General features: G+C 43.4%; 1 protein-coding gene across 39 annotated transcripts in view; it reads right to left on the bottom strand.

The window, feature by feature from the left end:
* LOC105472489 (poly(rC) binding protein 3) overlaps positions 1-18,364 on the bottom strand; it is a 286,435-nt gene that overhangs the window by 183,034 nt on the left and 85,037 nt on the right. For 30 of the 39 annotated variants that reach the window (XR_011622897.1, XR_011622898.1, XM_071095855.1 and 27 more), the window contains one exon: positions 8,007-8,044. The exons of 8 other annotated variants lie outside the window; for them this stretch is intronic. The gene's annotated coding sequence lies outside the window, so the exon portion shown is untranslated. Of the gene's footprint in view, positions 1-8,006; positions 8,045-12,013; positions 12,137-18,364 lie in introns of those variants that run through there. One more of the 39 variants, XM_071095832.1, reaches the window with a different exon arrangement.

The following is an 18,364-nucleotide window of genomic DNA, read 5'->3' as shown; positions in this document are numbered from 1 at the left end:
AAGTCTGTCTGCTCCCCGCAAACGCCAGACTGTTTTTCTTCCAATGCGATCACTCCATCTCCCAGGACCACAGGCAGCATACAACCCCATGGGGTCCCTCTGGGCACCTTCTCCACTGCTCACACTGCACCCTGTTGCTCTGTGACAGCCTGTGACATGCCCACAGTGGGCGCCACTCTTCCATCCCCAAGCCCCACAGCCATCTCCTACAAAACACCCACAGTCACAAAGGGCCCAGTTCCTCTCTGACCAACACAGGGCAAACATGATACTTAAAAAGTAGAAACCTAACAACAAAAGAACAGTCCTCCTAGACAGGACTACCAAGAAATTAATCTTTTAAATTAAAGAATAAAAACATGAGCGACAACAGGTCAGTACATATAAAGCCAGTAGAACAGAGTTAAAAGTGTCTTAGAAGAAGATTGAGAGTCAAATGCATTAGCTGGAAAATAAATGAAAATGTTCAAAGAAGCACTCAGGAAACTATTAAAATAATAGCATTAACTTGAAGAAAAAGAGAATTATAATTATAATGTACGCTAAAATGAGAAATTAATAGTAAAATTATAAATGATCAATATAACTGAAAGCTATTTTGGAGAAAAAATTAGACAAATGTGACTAAAATGCTGAAATAAGTATTTGAAATAAAGGGAACACAGTAACAGATAAAATGACTGAAAAACTAGGCCCGGCATGGTGGCCTACACCTGTAATCCTAGCACTTTGGGAGGCCATGGCAGGAAGATCGCTTGAGGCCAAGAAGTTTGAGACCAGCTTGAGTATCTAAGCAAGACCCCAGTCCCTAAAAAATTTTTTTTAATTAGCTAGATGTGTTGGCACATCCCGGTAGTCCCAGCTAGTTGGGAGACTGAGGTGGAAGGATCGCTTGAGCCCAGTAGTTCAAGGCTGCGGTGAGCTGAGATCAACATCCAACAGAGTGTGGCTCTGTTTCTAAAAAAAAATAATAAAAATAAAAATTAAATTAAATTAAAAATTTTAAAAGACTGAAAATGACAAGAATACAACATATATATTACATACATACGTGTGTGTATATATATAACATATACATTTTTACCTATATACCTAAAAACTTGCTTAAAATTGACTATTTCCTGAGAAAAAACCATTGGTGTATAAGAAAATGTGTATAAAATCAATAACCATGGAAGAAATTTTTTTTTTTTTTTTTTGAGACGGAGTCTCGCTCTGTCGCCCAGGCTGGAGTGCAGTGGCCGGATCTCAGCTCACTGCAAGCTCCGCCTCCTGGATTCATGCCATTCTCCTGCCTCAGCCTCCCGAGTAGCTGGGACAACAGGCGCCCGCCACCGCGCCCGGCTAGTTTTTTGTATTTTTTAGTAGAGACGGGGTTTCACCGTGTTAGCCAGGATGGTCTCGATCTCCTGACCTCGTGATCCGCCCGTCTCGGCCTCCCAAAGTGCTGGGATTACAGGCTTGAGCCACCGCGCCCGGCCCTAGAAGAAATTATATAGACACTAAAAAATCAGTCTCCAAAATAGACTCCAGGCTTAGCGGCTTTGATAGATGAATTCTATCAAAGGTAGAATTCTATCAAAGGCTGATAACATTTGCATTTCTAAACAGAGGACAGGAAAATTTGTTATTTAAATAAAGTATAGAAAAACATGAGAAGATTCTCAAATCATGTTATGAAAGCAAGCTATATATTACCAAAATCATATAAAAATTAGAAAAAAAGAACCTTATAGAGCAATATCACCCTAGCCATAACCCTCACGATAACCCTAACACTAACCCTAATCCTAACCTTTACAATAATTTGAACACTAACAGTAACCCCAACCCTTATGCTAGCCTTAACTCTAGCCCTAACCCTATTATTAACCCTTATTCTAGTCCCAGTAAGATACTGGGAGCATATTATAATTGGAAGAGCTATGGCTTAACAGTATTTATTCCAAGAATCAACACTTGGAATGTCAGGAACAGAATTCACTCCATTGAGAGACAAAAGCAGGAATCACATGACCGCCTAAATAGTAGCAATGAACACATTTAGTGAAATGCAGCTTTCATTTTCGATTTTAAAAAACACATAACTTAATAAATAGGAATAAAAGAAAACTTCTGTAGCTTAATGAAGAATATTTACCAGATAGCTACGGCAAGCAAACTTCATGGTGAATGCATTTGGGTCAAGGTAAAAATAAGTCAAATTTCACCCGAAAACCCTCTTGCAAATAAAACCATTTTAACACATGCCCACATTCAAATATATAAAAACTGATAGTTTTCCTATATAATGTTAAATATTTGATAAATGCAACGGGAAAAGTCCCAATTACAATAACCAAATAACACAAATTAGTTGGAAAAGAATTTGAAAGATAAAACCTATAGCAAGAAAGCTATGAAATGTAACTGAAGGCTAATAACAGAATAAATGGAAAGAGGAATTCCTTTTCTATATAGGAAACTATTTAAATATTGTTAAAATATCAGCTGTTTATAATTTAAATTACAGATCTGATCCATTTGAAAAGTAACCTCAATATGATGAACTTTTTAAACTTGAAAATCATTCTAAAGTTCATTAGAAAGTAGGTAGCCAAGAACCACCAAAATGTTTTTTGAAATATTGGTTACCTTTATCAGATATGGAAATATACCATGAAACTAAAATAATTAAAACAGTGTACCAGCACTACAACAAAGAGGTCAATTACAGAATTCAGAAACAGACACTAAAATACACAACATTTTCATATGTGGTACACATACATAACAGAAGTTGCAGCATGAATCATTAGAAAAATGAAGTATTTTTTAACAAATGGTGTTTCTAATATAAGAAAACTAACTTAGATCTAAGAACATACACCTAACTAAATCCCAAGAAAAGGATTTTCTAAATGTAAACACAATAGAAGATGACATCGCAAGGGAAAATACTGAGCGAGCCACCCAAAATGCTACAGATGAGACGAAAAGGTGCACGACTCAACTGGGGAAAATTCCTCCCACCAACATAAAAGCAGAGTATCTTAGTATCTTCAATAACGCAAGAGTGCTTATGAGCACGGGGAAAACGACATTATTGTTAAAGAGCTAAAGCCACGTGTGTTCAGTTCGCTTCTGCATTTTGAGATGGAGACGTATGCAGCACCTGGTGTGTCAGGATACAACAGCACAGGTGCTCTGGTACAGCTTGTTCCAGTACAAACTTGCACTTTTGAGATCAGTCTGGCAATTACACATTATGCCTCTTTTAAATGTCCATGTCCTCTGACCCAGGAATTCTGTAGGTGTGAACACTGCCTACAAAAGAGAGGAAGCTGCTGTGGATTTATGCACAAGGATGTTTACCTTGTATTATGGATATTAGTGGAAATCAGAAAAAAATAAACAAAAAGGGAATAATCCAATAAATGATACCTAGATCCATACATGGGAAACCATGGAACCTTCTAAAAATAATGTTTTCAAACTAGGTAAGGTCGAACACTTTGCAGAATACTATTCAGTTAAAAAGCAGGGCATGGAAGTGTGTCCTGCATGCCTGACGCAGACAGTCTGGACTGAAATTTCCCCACAGCCCCTGGAGCACTGGGCAAGAGGCGCTCACCAGGCCTAACGCAGCAGAGCTCAAGCAACCTGAGTAGAAAGCTCTGCCTCAGATTCACCAAGCCAGAGGCTGGGCCTGTGCAGTGGAGAGGACCAGAGGGCAAGGGCAGTGGAAGTCTGACCTGGCAGGAGCAGGGCAAGCAAGGGAGCTCAGGGCCTGAGGTTCATCAAGTTTTTACAAAACAGTATTTGCCCATATAACCTTTAAAATTTTTTATTTTTAATAAAACTATAAACATACAGTTTTTTAAAGCAAATAATTCGATAAAGCTTATGAAAAGCAGTGGCCCTGCCCCTCCCTTGTCCCCCACATCACAATCTTTCCGTGAGCTCTTAGCCTCCTGTGGCATTTCTTTATCTCCATATTTCTAATCACTGAGTTTGCATTTGCTATTCGTGATCTTACAATTTTATGTATCAGCTGTTAGCTTCCTGATACAAAAGATGAGCACCAACTCTCCTGAGCCCCTACCTCGCCCTCCTCCCCACTCTCCAGGACTCCCCTCGCCAGCTGTGCACCTGGTACCTACACCTGATGCTGCAGCTCCCTTCTTGCACAATGTTTCTGTTTCTCGCAGGGAATCAGGGTCTCCCGACTGCTTTTTGCTTGGTGCTCTATGAACTTAGGTTGATTTCTTTCCAAACTCCTAGCCATGGGGCTGACCACTGCAGACCCACTCATCCTGACATCACCCTCCAAGCCTTTCTTGGAGCCACGCTCCAAGGCCCCAGCGTCCAGCTTCCTCACCCACCCAGTGGCTCCTTTCCCTCCCTCCTGCATCTGTTCCTAGGTTCCCAGTGTTCTGGGGCCAAATAAGGAGGGGCTGGGGTGAAGCTATCCTGTGCCCTGCTTTCCATTTAGGACAGTCCCCCAACACACGGCAGGCTCCCAGGTCACCTTCCAGGGCGGAACTAGACTGGGTAGGAGAGGGCTGAGAGGCTGACTCCTTCTCAGACAGGTTTTCCACAGCTTTCCTATGTCCACACTACCTCTACTGCCTCCCCAGGTTCAGCCGCACAGTAACGCCATTCCGAAGACGTGGGGGCGCTGTCTGCAACACAAGAAACTCACTTCCCAGTCCCCTCAACACACACACATACAACAGATGCACACACACCACACACGCACACACCTTCCACACACACATGTGTGCGCACCTATATACACACTCACCTGCACACACATACACACGCACGTGTACACACAGACCTGCATGGGTAAATACACATGCACACACACGCACACTACACACACACCACACAAACTCACACTCACATGCACCTCGCAGCTTTCTAGGTTCAGATCTGCTGTTTGTCCATTTGCCTTTCAACTTTCAAAGTTCTGTCATCTTCTTTCTCAATTTCTTGGTGATCGAGACCATCCTGGCTAACACAGTGAAACCCCATCTCTACCAAAAATACAAAAAATTAGCCAGTCTGGTGGCGGGCGTCTGTAGTCCCAGCTACTCAGAAGGCTGAGGTAGGAGAATGGCAATGGCGTGAACATGAGAGGCAGAGCTTGAAGTGAGCCGAGATGGCACCACTGCACTCCAGCCTGGGCAACAGAGCGAGACTCTGTCTCAAGAAAACAAACAAACAAACAAAAACTTTAAGAAGCATATAACCAATTCAGTATTACAAGAAATAAAAGACCTCAAAGTAAACAAAAATCTTCAACAAAGTGTTCATTACTACTTATTTCCCGATCTTGCTGTAGCGGAAAAACAGCCCCGCGATGGGGCTAGGAGTGGGCTCTGGCACTAACCAGCTACGGGAGATGGGTCCCTACCTGCAAAATGAAGTGGCCCTCAGAGGCCCGCACAGACCACACACAGCCCAGGGAAGGCCCACCTGTGCTTCTCCATGAGGCCTACGTTCATTGCTGTCTCTCAGGAGGGGGGAAGAGTTCTCCAAGACATGGGAATGGAAAAACCAAGTGCTTCCAAAACTACTGGCTCCCCTGGGAAACATCCACTCAGATGAGCTCTGCGCTGCTTCATCACCACAACCCAGAATCCCACAGGGAGAAGTTGCAGGACTCACTCGACAGAGCCCACGAGAGGAGAGCCCTTCTGTTCCAACCAGCTCAGTGCTCATAGCACCTCCCTTCCCACCAGCAGAAGAGGCCACAGGTGCTTATAAAAGTTCCCTGTGTGTACTGAACACAGGCCTCAGGGAATTTCCAGAATCTGCCTGCTGCAGCCTCCAGAACCCACGTGCTAGCAGGCGATGGTTCCACCTGCACTGCTTGCTCTGCCTCTCAGCCTGGCTGCCGGGGCACAGCTTGCAGGAGGTCGGGCTCGCCCCACCCCAGCACACTGGTTTATTTCCAGAACTGTAGGCTCAGTCTGAAGAGCCTACAGTTAGGCTCAGAAGAAGAATATGGACAATGCCAAAGTCAAAGAGAAAATGGGAACAGCACATAACGGGTGTTGCTTATCTGTCTGAGTCCCAGCGGCTCTTCCCTTGAGATTTTGGTGAAAATTAGATCCAGATTTGTAAGATTACGAAGTTGGCCCCAAGGCAACAGGGATTTGGATTCCTCTAAGAAGCAGGTATTACAGAAGCTTTAGTTAAAGCCACAACAGTAACTTAACAGGGAGAAGAGACTGGCTGGCTCCACACTCCCACACCCACCCTGCTGGTAGAGGCTCCCCTTAGCCCCCAACGCCGTGCGGACTGAGAACACCCACCCTGCTGGTAGGTTCCCCTTAGCCCCCAACGCCATGCGGACTGAGAGCAGCCTCGGGATGACCTGTGAGGCCCCTGACGTGCCCCAGCTGCACTCTCACCTCCTGCCCCGCAGCCTCCTCACTGCTCCATGGATGCACCAGGCACGTCAGACCCGAGCTTCTGCTCAAAACCCCCTTGGCCCTGCAGCCCCTTACTTACCTCCTGCACCAAGGGGCTCACACCTGCATCTCTGGCAAGACTCACACAGATGCCCCATGTCTCAGGGCTGACCTGACGGCCTATTCACATGGCACGAGGACTCCCACACCCTGCCCTTCCCTGTTTCCTCCACAGCCACTGTCAGCCCCTGACATGCCACAGAATGAACTCACTGACTAAATTTATGTTTTCGAGTCCCCGGCAAGGATGTCAGGATTCTGGCAGTGTGCCTGGGACATCACAGGCACACTGTAAACATCTGCTAAACAAATGAAGGAACAAAGAAAGTATTTGTTCAAGTAATTTGTTGGTAAGAACTCTCCTCTTAGGATATTAGTCAGGGTTCCAGTCACCTGCAAGCCCAAGCACCTACATGCACGGGCCCCCAACCCCCCCCAGCCATCTCTCCGAGGGGCTCCCCCTGCCAACTCCCCATGCCATCTCTCTGACCAGGGCGCTGCCCTGCTGCAGCTGACATCTCTGGAAGTCGGTGGGCAGGGCCTGCAGCACTGTCTCCTCAGGATGCACTGTGCTCAGGACCTCACAGCAGCCCAGGGCTGCCATCAAGCACACGAGGAAGGCAAGACACACTGGGAGTTCCGACCAACATCACATCAACAAGGCAGCTCTTCTTATTCTACTATTGTGAAGTTGGAAGACTTGGCTCAAATCCCAGCCCCACCACTGTCACCAAGATAACCTGAGTGAGTTACTTCACCTCGCCAAGCCTCAGGGAATAACAATCCCTATCTCAAAGGGGCACTGGGAGGATGAAGGGAGTGATTCTATGGAAGTTATCAAATCAGGGTGGCTGGTACTACTTCACCAGCATCAGCAGTCATCATGACTACATTAGTTTTCCACGCAAAACTGCAAATATACAGCAAGTTCCTGCTGAAAACGTTTTGAAAATGACATTTATAAGCTTTAGAAAAAGAAAGACATCTTAAGGATAATTTTAAAAGGAGTCATCTCAAGGTAGTTTTACAAAACTAGAATTGAGACCACAGTGCATTGTCTGAGACAGGTGTGTGTTGCTGTGTGCTGGCCAGTGCCAGGTCCTTTCCACAGATGTCACCCACGCACCGTGTGGCTTCAGGCATTGTGGTGCCATCACGGCCACCGCACACACAGGCACTATCGGGCAGGGGGCACTGTCAGCACAAGAACAAAGGCGTGCAGTAGGCTCCAAGAGTGCTAACAACTGGCCCTCCAGCTCCTGCTGGTCTACATGGTCAGGTTAACTGTGAAGAAAGGTTACCAGAGAAAGAGGAAACTGCCTCTTTGAAAATCTTGGTTCCACAGAAGCAAGAACGGAAAATGCGTGTCACTCACACTACATGCTCTCGGCAGTAGTGTGACCTGAGGCAGGTTCCTCATGAGACATAAAACCAGGATCCAGGGGGAAGGCAGAGACACACGGCTTCCACTCTGCTGACACAGAAAGAGTCGTTTAGTCTAAAAATATCGCCTGTGACACCATCATAAAAAGCACTACTCACACAGAACCACGTGGGGAGCTTCTCTCTCGTAGATAGTCCTGTAAACAGTTGAAGGAAAAACAATTAAAATTGGAAATCACAGGCTTTCCAAAGAGAGACAGAAATCACAATCATCTTTCACCTTAGACACCAAATTTTATCAAACCAAAGTCATCTATTAAAAAGATATGTTCATAAATCAGTTATTGGGAAGGTCAAAGACAGTTTCCCAGAGAAAGAATTCCATAAAAAGTGATTCAATTCTAAACTGAGTCTGGAACATACACGATACTGATAAAGACTTAGAGCCGCAGGGTCCCTGAACCTTGACCCACAGTCCTCAGCCTGATTGAAGTCTGGGGCACAGCTGATTCTCAAATCCCTCTGAATCTATGGGGGACGGTAAGAACGCAGGGAGAGGATAGGGGACAGTATGGCCCAGGACACCCACAGTCTCACCCCTGAAGGGCCTTCACCTGGACCACAGGCCAAGGGTTCTCCCTGTGCAGATTGCATCAGCAGGTAAACACCGTGCAGAGACTCCTACAGACAGCCAGCCTCTGTCCAGTGATGCCCAAAGACTACAGAAACATAAGAAAGCCTGGACAGATGACCATGGTCAGCTGTGACAGAGAAAGAGTGCGACTGGGGTGACTCTCCCACCTCACTTAAAAGTCAGACAAAAGACATGAGATGAGGGTGTTCAGACATGGAGCAGCAGGCAGCACAGGACAACAATCCCCAGAGAAGGGAAGCAAATGGGATGCATCCTACCAATGCCGCAGCCTACAACCTGCGGAAAGTGCTCGGGCCACAGCACAGGAAGGGGGAATCCAGGCAAAGCCAGGGGAGTTGGAGACGGAGTTGAGAATTCAGGGAGGCAAAGGCAGAGAGGAAAGGGGAGAGATGCAACTGACATCTCTGGAAGTCGGTGGGCGGGGCCTGCAGCACCGTCTCATCAGGATGCACTGCACTCAAGACCCCACAGCAGAGCAAAAGCTAGAATTAGAGGGCAGAGTACCAGAAAGGAATGCCCTGCACAGAGAAACATTCCAGAGGTCTGTGGTGGATTCCCTAGAGTCTCTGCCTGGACATGAACGGGCACATGTGAGTGAGTTAACTACCAGAGGCGGGGGGAAGAACCGATAAAAAGAAAAAGTAGGGACAATAGCCATGGCTCACACAGTTCTGGGAAGAGTTCATACTCCCAACAACTAGACTGCAGGAGCCTTGCAGTACAGGGGACACCACCACGCGGAGCACTGGGAAGGGCATTGCCTCAGTAACCGGACTGCATGGGCAGCAGAGTAAGCTGGGGTACTGAGAGGTGACAATATGCTAGCAGCCCTCACTCTCAGCGCCTCCTCGGCAGGCCTCGGAGTCCACTCTGGCAGTGCTTGAGGAGCCCTTCAGCCTGCCACGGCACCGTGGGAGCCCCTCTCTGGGCTGGCTGAGGCCAGAGCCTCCTCCCTCTGCTTGCGGGGAGGTGTGGAGGGAGAGGCACCGGCGGGAACCGGGGCTGCATGCGGCGCTTGGGGGCCAGTGCGAGTTCCAGCAGCGGGGGGCGCAGGCTCGGCGGGCCCTGCACACAGAGAGCGGCCGGCCAGCACCCCCGCCCAGGATACTGAGGGGCTTAGCACATGGACCAGCAGCTGCGGAGGTTGTGCCGGGTCCCCCAGCAGTGCCGGCCCGCCAGCGCTGCACTCAAATTCTCCCTGGGCGGGCCTTAGCTGCCTCCCAGCAGGGCAGGCCTCCGGACCTGCGTCCCACCATGTCTGAGCTCTACCCCCTCTCCCTCCCCCTCATGGGCTCCTGCGAGGCAGATCCTCCCGATGGGTACTGCCCCCTGCTCCATGGCACCCGGTCCCATCAACCACCCAAGGGCTGAGGAGTGCAGTGGTGGCTCGGGACTGGCAGGCAGCTCTGCCTGCTGCCCCAGTGCAGGATCCACTAGGTGAAGCCAGCTGAGCTCCTGAGCTGGATGGGGACTTGGAGAACTTTTATGTCTACCTAGAAGATCCTAAATACACCAATCAGCACTCTATGTCTAGCTCAAGGTTTGTAAATACACCAACTGGTACTCTGTATCTAGCTAATTCTGTATCTAGCTAACATAGTGGGGACTTGGAGAACTCTTCCCGCTAGGCACTCTGTGTTTAGCACTCTGTGTCTAGCTCAAGGATTGTAAACACACCAATGGGCACTCTGTGTCTAGTTCAGCACTCTGTCAAAACGGACCAGTCAGCTCTCTGTAAAATAGACCAATCAGCTCTCTATAAAATGGACCAATCAGCAGGATGTGGGTGGGGTCAGACAAGGGAATAAAAGCAGGCTGCCCCAGCCAGCAGTGGCAATCCACTGGGGTCCCCTTCCACACAGTTGGAAGCTTTGTTCTTTCGTTCTTTGTAATAAGTCTTGCTGCTGCTCACTTTTTGGGTTCACGCTGCCTTTATGAGCTGTAACACTCACCACAAAGTGTGCAGCTTCACTCCTGAAGCCAGCGAGACCATGAACCCACCAGGAAGAATGTACAACTCCAGACGCACTGCCTTTAAGAGCTGTACCGCGAAGATCTGCAGCTTCACTCCTGAAGCCAGCGAGACCACAAACCCACCGGGAAGAAGGAACAAACTCCGGACACGCCATCTTTAAGAACTGTAACACCACGAGGGTCCGCAGTTTCATTCTTGAAGTCAGCGAGGCCAAGAACCCACCAATTCCAGACACAGTACTACACTAGGTGATGCTTAACAAAGTCAGCAACAAGCCGCCAAAAAATCTGAACTTTCCAAGTAACTTAAATGCATTCCAAAACATACTTCAAAATATTTTAAAAGAATACAGAGTCCAACAATACAAAGTTGACAATGTCTTTCATCCATCCAAAACTAGAGTAGGTATGCAAAGAAGCACAAAAATATATCTCATAATGAGATTAGTTGATCAGTAAGACACAAACCCAGTAATTATACACACAGAGATCATTAGTACACAAAGACATTAAAATAGCTATTATGCACTTTAGGATGTAGAGGCGGGCAGATCATTGAGGTCAGGAGTTCAAGACCAGCCTAAGCAACATGGTGAAATCCCGTCTCTACTAAAAACACAAAAATTAAGCAGGCATGGTGGTGGTCGCCTGTAATCCCAGCTACTTGGGAGGCTGAAGCACGAGAATTGCTTAAACCCAGGAAGTGGAGGCTGCAGTGAGCCAAGATCATGCCACTGCACTGCAGCCTGGGCGACGGAGCTAGACTGCGTTTGAATAAATAAATAGGCCACGTGCAGTGGCTCATGCCTGTAATCCCAGCACTTTGGGAGGCCAAGGCGGGTGGATCACAAGGTCAGGAGATCGAGACCATCCTGGCTAACACGGTGAAACCCCGTCTCTACTAAAAATACACACAAAAAATTAGCCAGGCGTGATGGTGGGTGCCTGTAGTCCCAGCTACTCGGGAGGCTGAGGAAGGAGAATGGTGTGAACCCAGGAGGTGGAGCTTGCAGTGAGCCGAGATGGTGCCACTGCACTCCAGCCTGGGCGACACAGCGAGCCTCCATCTCAAAAAATAAATACATTGTATATGTAGAAGACAATACAGGAAAGCATAAAATGCTAAGGACAGACAAGAAAAGTATTTTTAAAACACACAAACGCAGAGATGAAAAATGTATCTGAGATTTTTAAAAATATGCTGACTGGGATTAACACCATATTAGACCACAAAAGAAAAGATCAATGTACAGACAGAAAAATCTGCGCAGGCAGAAACTACCTAAAATAAAACAAAGAAAGATTCTCTACTCCCAAAAGACAAAAATGTATGTGTAATTGGAGACCCAGAAGCAGGGGATGAGACAAGCCAAAAACATATTTTAAAAAATAATGACAAAAGGCAGGGCAGAGTGGCTCAAGCCTGTAATCCCAGCACCTTGAGAGCCCAGGAGTTTGAGACCAGCCTGGATAACATAGTGAGACTCCATCTATACAAAAACATTTTTAAAAATCAGCCAGGCATGGTGGCACACACCTGTAGTCCAGCTACTCAGGAGACTGAGGTTGGAGGATCACCTGAGCCCAGGAATTCAAGTCTACTCTGAACTGTGATTGCACAACTGCACTCCAGCCTGGATGACAGAACGAGGCCTTGTCTCTAAAACAGACCAAAAAAAAATTACAAAACGTTTTCAAAAATGGATGAAAATTTAAGCCCATATATAGATTCAGAAAGGTCAACAATCCCCAACCAGAAATAAATAAATAAATAAATAAATAAATAAACAAACTAAACCAAGGCACGTCATAATCAAATTATGTTAAAAAAAAAAAATCTTATAAAGGCAGCCAGAAAAAAAGAAACATTATGGCAAGAGCAGTTAAAAATCTACTCATTTGCTGCTCTTGCCACAGAAAAACAAAACAAATAAAAAATGGATACCTATGTGAGATGATGGATATGTTAATTTGCTTCACTACAGGAACGTTTTTATTATCTGCATTTTATCATATTGTGTACCTTAGATATACACAATATAATTTTTTAAAATAGGAAACCATGTACAGAGACAAGCACAGACAGGGTGAACAGAGAACTTTTCAGAAACAGTGCAAGTCAGAAGCCAATTGAATTCTATGTCTAAAGTAATGAAACAAAAGGCTACCGACCTGGAAAACAAAACATAGAAAAAATAACTTTCAAATATAAAAGTAAAAAGAAGACTTTTTCTAACAAACAAAAGCTAAAATAATTAACTAATAATTAAATAATTAAAATAATTAAATAATCCAACATACCTGAACTACAAATAATATTAAAAGAAGTACAAAATACAAAAGGAAAATAATACCAGAAGGAAATCTGGATCTACAAAAAGAAGTGAAAACCGTTGAAACAGAAAATATGTAAAATATAAAAGCCTCTTTTTCTTAATTTTTTAAGATTGTTTTCAAATATAATAGACTATGTAAAGCAAAAAAAAAAAAAAAAAGGCAATGTATTGTGGGGTTTATGACAATGTCGAAGTGAGGTGATAAGGGCATAATGTAATAGCCAGAAGTAAGAGAGAGTATACTTTTGTAATGTTCTTACACCATATGTGAACTGGCACGATATTACTTGCAGATGACTATGGTAGGTTAAGGAAATATACAACAAATCCTAAAGCAACCTCTAAAAACACAGAGATAAAGCTAATAAGCTGCAACCCAATGTCCTCAGGTTTTCAGGCATACACTGTAAAAGTATCCACTTGTAACTGTTGGATCTTGAGTTGTTTAAGAAAAGTTCCAGGAAGAAGCCCAGTGCTGGCAAAACAAAAACCAATTAGATCCAGAGAGGCCTCAGTTGGAGATGAACTTTGGCAAACTCTCCTCATTACCATACTAAAAACTCCACTAAAATAAGAGAAGAGCTTATTTGCCATCGTGTATACACCTGTGATGTATGTAGAAGCATGACTGACAACTGTGCCTGTGCTGCCTTGACTGTACCTTCTACACACAATGATTCAGCTAACGAGCTTAAAAATGGTGTTTTCAGCGTCGTTCAGGGAGGCGCTGCTTTGGAGAATTATCCCTGGTGTCCTCCTTACTTGTTGCAATTTTAGATTCACTTGTTAAATCCTCCTTGGTTGAGCTTGTTGTACTATTGGTGGCCAAGCAATTGAACCCACCCATTGTGTGGGCAACAAAGCTAGTAAAGGTAATAAAACTTATCATAAAAAGTACTCAATCCAAAATAAGGAAGAATGAGAGGAAATGGGACTCTAATAACAAGTGGGAAAAATTGAAATCCAATAGCAAAAAGACAGTTTTATACCCAACCATATCAATAATCACATTAAATACGAATGGTCTAAACATCCCAATTAAAATGTACTTTTTAAGACTCGATAAAAAAACAAGACCACACAATAAGCTATTTGTAAGAAACCCACTTTAAATATAAACATACACATAGGTTAAAAAAAAAGGATGGGGAAAAATGTGCCATGTTAACTCTAATAAAAAAAAAAGCTGGAGTGACCATATTAATATCAGAAAAAGTAGATTTCAGGGTACATAATATTACCACAAGTAAATAAGGGCATTATATAATAATTAAGGGGTCAGTTTATCAAGAGAAAATAATAACCCTAAATGTTCACACACCTAATAAAGAGCTTAAAAATATATAAAGCAACCCCCTACCAGACAGACAAATCCACAATTACAATGGAAGCTTTCTACACTTCTGTTTCAATAAGTGATTTTGTAAAAACCTACACAGAAGATCAGTACGGGATACAGGAGACCCAAATAACATTATCATCCAACATTATTTAACTGACATTTATAGAACACTCCATACAATTATAACAGAATATGCCTTTTTTTCAAGTGGTCATGAGATATTTTCAAAGGTAATAATCTGAAAATTTTGAAAAATTTCAATAAAACTTTAAAGGAATAAAAAAAAATGCTCCCTGACCACAATGGAATTAAATTAGAAATCAATTAAATTAGAAATCAGGAACAAAAAAGTATTTGGGAAATCTTCCAAATACTTGGAAAATAAATAGCACATGTCTAAATAACATATGGGTCAAAGAAAAAAACACAATGGAAATTAGAAAGCATTTTGACCTGAATAAAAATGAAAACACTACATATCAAAATATGTGGGAGGCAGTAAAAGCAGTACCAAGAGGGAGATTAATAGCACTAAATGATTATATTAGGGGAATAAAAGGTCTCAAATCCATTACTTAAGCTTACTAAAACAGAGCAAAGTAAGCAGAAGAAAGGAAATAAAGAATAGAAATCTATAAGCTGAAAAGCCATTTTAAAAATCCTTCTGCAGGAGACTAAAGTGGGAAGATCACTTGAAGCCAGGAGTTTGAGACCAGCCTGGGCAACACAGCAAGACCTACTCTCTACAGAAAAAAATTCTGTTACATTAGCCAGGCGTGGTAGATGGTGGAACATCCCTGTAGTCCTAGCTACTCGAGAGGCGGAGGCAGGAAGATCACTTGAGCCAAGGAGTTCAAGGTTACAGAGCAAGCCTCTGTCTCTAAAAATATATAAATAGAAGTAAAAAATACAGAAAATTAATGAAACCGAAAGTTGGTTCTTTAACAAGGCAAACAATATTGATAAACATCTAGCTGCACTGACCAAGAAAAAAGAGGGAAGGCCGAAATTACTAACATCAAGAATGAGAAATAGAACATTATACAGACACAAAAGATATTATAAAGACAATTAGGTCAAACCACAATGTGATACCACTTCACACCAGAATGGCTATAATCAAAAAAGTCTAACGGAAGTGTTGATGAGGACCTGGAGAAACAGGCAACCTCATACATCGCTGGTAGAAATGAAAAATGGCGCTGGTAGAAATGAAAAATGGTGCTGCTAGGGTGGAAAACAGTCTGGCAGTTCCACAAAAAGTTAAACATAGAATCACCATAGGACAGCAACTCCCCTCCTAGGTACAGACCCAAAAGAATTAAAAATACAGATTTAAGCAGATACTTGTTTCTAACAGTGCTATTCACAACAGCCAGTACGGGGAAACAACCCAAATGTCCATCAGCAGATGAATGGATAAACACGTTTGGTATAGCCATACAATGGAGTATTCTGCAGACATCAAAAGGAATGAAGTAAGGCACGTGTTACAGATGAACCTCCAAACGGGGCTAAGTCAAAGAACCCAGACGTAAAAGGTTATATATTGCATTCTCTCTTCAGATGAAATATCTAGAACAGGCAAGTCCACAGAGACAAAAAGCAGGTTAGTGGTTTCCAGGGCATAAGGAAAGGGGGAGACCAGGAGTGATTACTTAAAGGGTGGGAGGTATTCCTCTGTGGTAACAAAAAAGTTTTGAAAATGTCTGAAACTGGGTACTAGCTGTACAACATTCTGAATGCACCAAATTGTACACTTTAAAACGGCTAATTGCATTTTAAGTGAATTTCACTTCAATAAATAAATAAATACAATAAGCGGATGCTATGAACTACTCTGCATGTCAGTAAATCTGCCAACTTAGATGGAGCAAGTTCTTACAAGAATCAAATCATCGAAACTCACTCAAGGAGAATTAAATAATCCTATATATATACTGAAGAAACTGCATTCAAGATAAAACCTTCCCACAAAGAAAAGAGCTGACTGAGACGACTTCGCAGGTGAATTCTATAAAATATTCTAGGAAGAAATAATATCAATTTCTTACTAACTCATCTGGAAAACTGAAGATGAGAGAATACTTCCCAATTCATTCTATAAGGCAAGCATTAATATGCTACAAAAATCAGAAAAAGACACAGAAGAAAATACATCAATATTCCTCAGAAATATAGATGCCAAAATTCTTAAATTTTAGCATATAAAAATCCAACAATATAAAATAAATACATGCAGATAAAATGGGTTTTAACCCAGAAATGCAACTGGCTTACTATTGTTTTTTAAAACAATCAACGTAATTCACCATATAAACAAAAAAGAAACACCATATGATCATCTTGATATAGAGAAAACACTTGACAAAATTCAGCATTAACTCATGATAAAAATCCTCAGCAACCTGGGAATTTAAGGACTCTTTCTGAACCTGATAAGGACCTCCAGTTGAAACATACAGCTAACAGTATACACAGCGGTGAAAACTGAATGCTTACCCCTAAATTCAGGAACAAAGTTACACTGTCTCCTCCAAGCACTTCCTTTAACAAGATACCAACCTCTACAAGTTGATCTATCAATTCAGTGCAACCCCAATCAAAACCTGAACTAACCTGAACTAGCCTGTAATCCCAGCACTTTGGGAGGCCGAGGCGGGCGGATCACAAGGTCAGGAGATCGAGACCACAGTGAAACCCCGTCTCTACTAAAAATACAAAAAATTAGCCGGGCGCGGTGGCGGGCGCCTGTAGTCCCAGCTACTCAGGAGGCTGAGGCAGGAGAATGGCGGGAACCCGGGAGGCGGAGCTTGCAGTGAACCGAGATCGCGCCACTGCACTCCAGCCTGGGCAACAGCGTGAGACTCCGTCTCAAAAAAAAAAAAAAAAAAAACCTGAACTAATCTAATTCTAGAATTTGTATGAAAATACCAAGGAAATAAACCAGCCAAAGAACTCTGAAAAAGAGAACAAAATGGGAGGGCTTATACTGCCCGATTTCAAGATTTATTATAAAGATCAATAAATTGACCCATGGAATAGAGTACAGTCCAGAAATAGTCTGCACACAGTATTAACCATGTTTTTCCTTTTTAATATCTGATGCTTTGACATCCAGGGCCTTGCTGACCCTGGAGGGACTGCCCTCCAAGCGTTAGCCAATTCCTAGAAATAGCAAACAACCCACCCTGGAGTGTACCTTTCAAATATAAACCCACCAACCCAGAGCCCACACCCCAACCACCTCCTCCCACATGGGGCCACTCCCCACCTGCCCCAATCACCCAAGGCCAGACACCAGACAACTAGGGACAGACTCTACACCCAAGGGCCTGCTGAAATGATTCAAACTGCCACTCCTAAGCCTGCTCTCCGTGCCTCCCGTGGAGACCACAGTGAGACTTTCCCTGCCCACTTTGTCCCCTTGCTCCCTCTGCCTCTTAACCTACCCGGTGCTTCCCATGTGGCCCTGCCTGGCAGCCGTGCTCCTGTTTCCAGGGAGCTGTGGGTACACTTTCTTCCTTCATGACAGTCATTTCTATGTCTCATGTCTTAGCACACTGGATTAAAACAAATCCCAGACATCCTCAAAACACACACATACGAACAAGTGATTTTGACAAAGTTTCCCACGCAACTTAATGAGGAAAAGATCATCTTTTCAAGAAATGGTGCTAGAACAACTGGAAATTATATTTTTAAAAAACAAGAAAAGTAAGAACCTTGACATTTTCTTTGCATCCAATATAGAATTAATTCAAAATAGATCATAGACTTAAATGTAATAGTCAAAACTATAAAGATTGTAGAACAATGAAGAAGAGAAAATCTTAAAGACCTTCAATTTCACAAAGAATTAATAAGCATGATACAAAAGGCATGAACTACGAAAGACAAAAACTGATGTTGGAGGTTACCAAATTTTAAAACTTTTCATCTTCAAGTCACTGTTATAAAAATGAAAAGTCAGGCTACAGACTGAGAGAAAATATTTGAAAAACACATACCCCATAAAAGACTGTATCCAGAATATATACAGAAAAAAATCTCAAAGCTCAAAAAGAAAATAAACAAGCCAGTTTTTTAAATGAGCAAAATATTTGATCAGGTACTTCAAAGAAAATATACAGATGGCAAATAAGCACATGAAAAGATGATCTGGCCGGGAAAGCGCAACACATGCTTTCCAGACCAGCCAGGCCAGCCG

The sequence above is a fragment of the Macaca nemestrina genome, chromosome 4 (genome assembly GCF_043159975.1).
Source record: "Macaca nemestrina isolate mMacNem1 chromosome 4, mMacNem.hap1, whole genome shotgun sequence".
NCBI lineage: Eukaryota > Metazoa > Chordata > Mammalia > Primates > Cercopithecidae > Macaca > Macaca nemestrina.
This window is presented reverse-complemented; position numbering and strand designations above follow the sequence as displayed.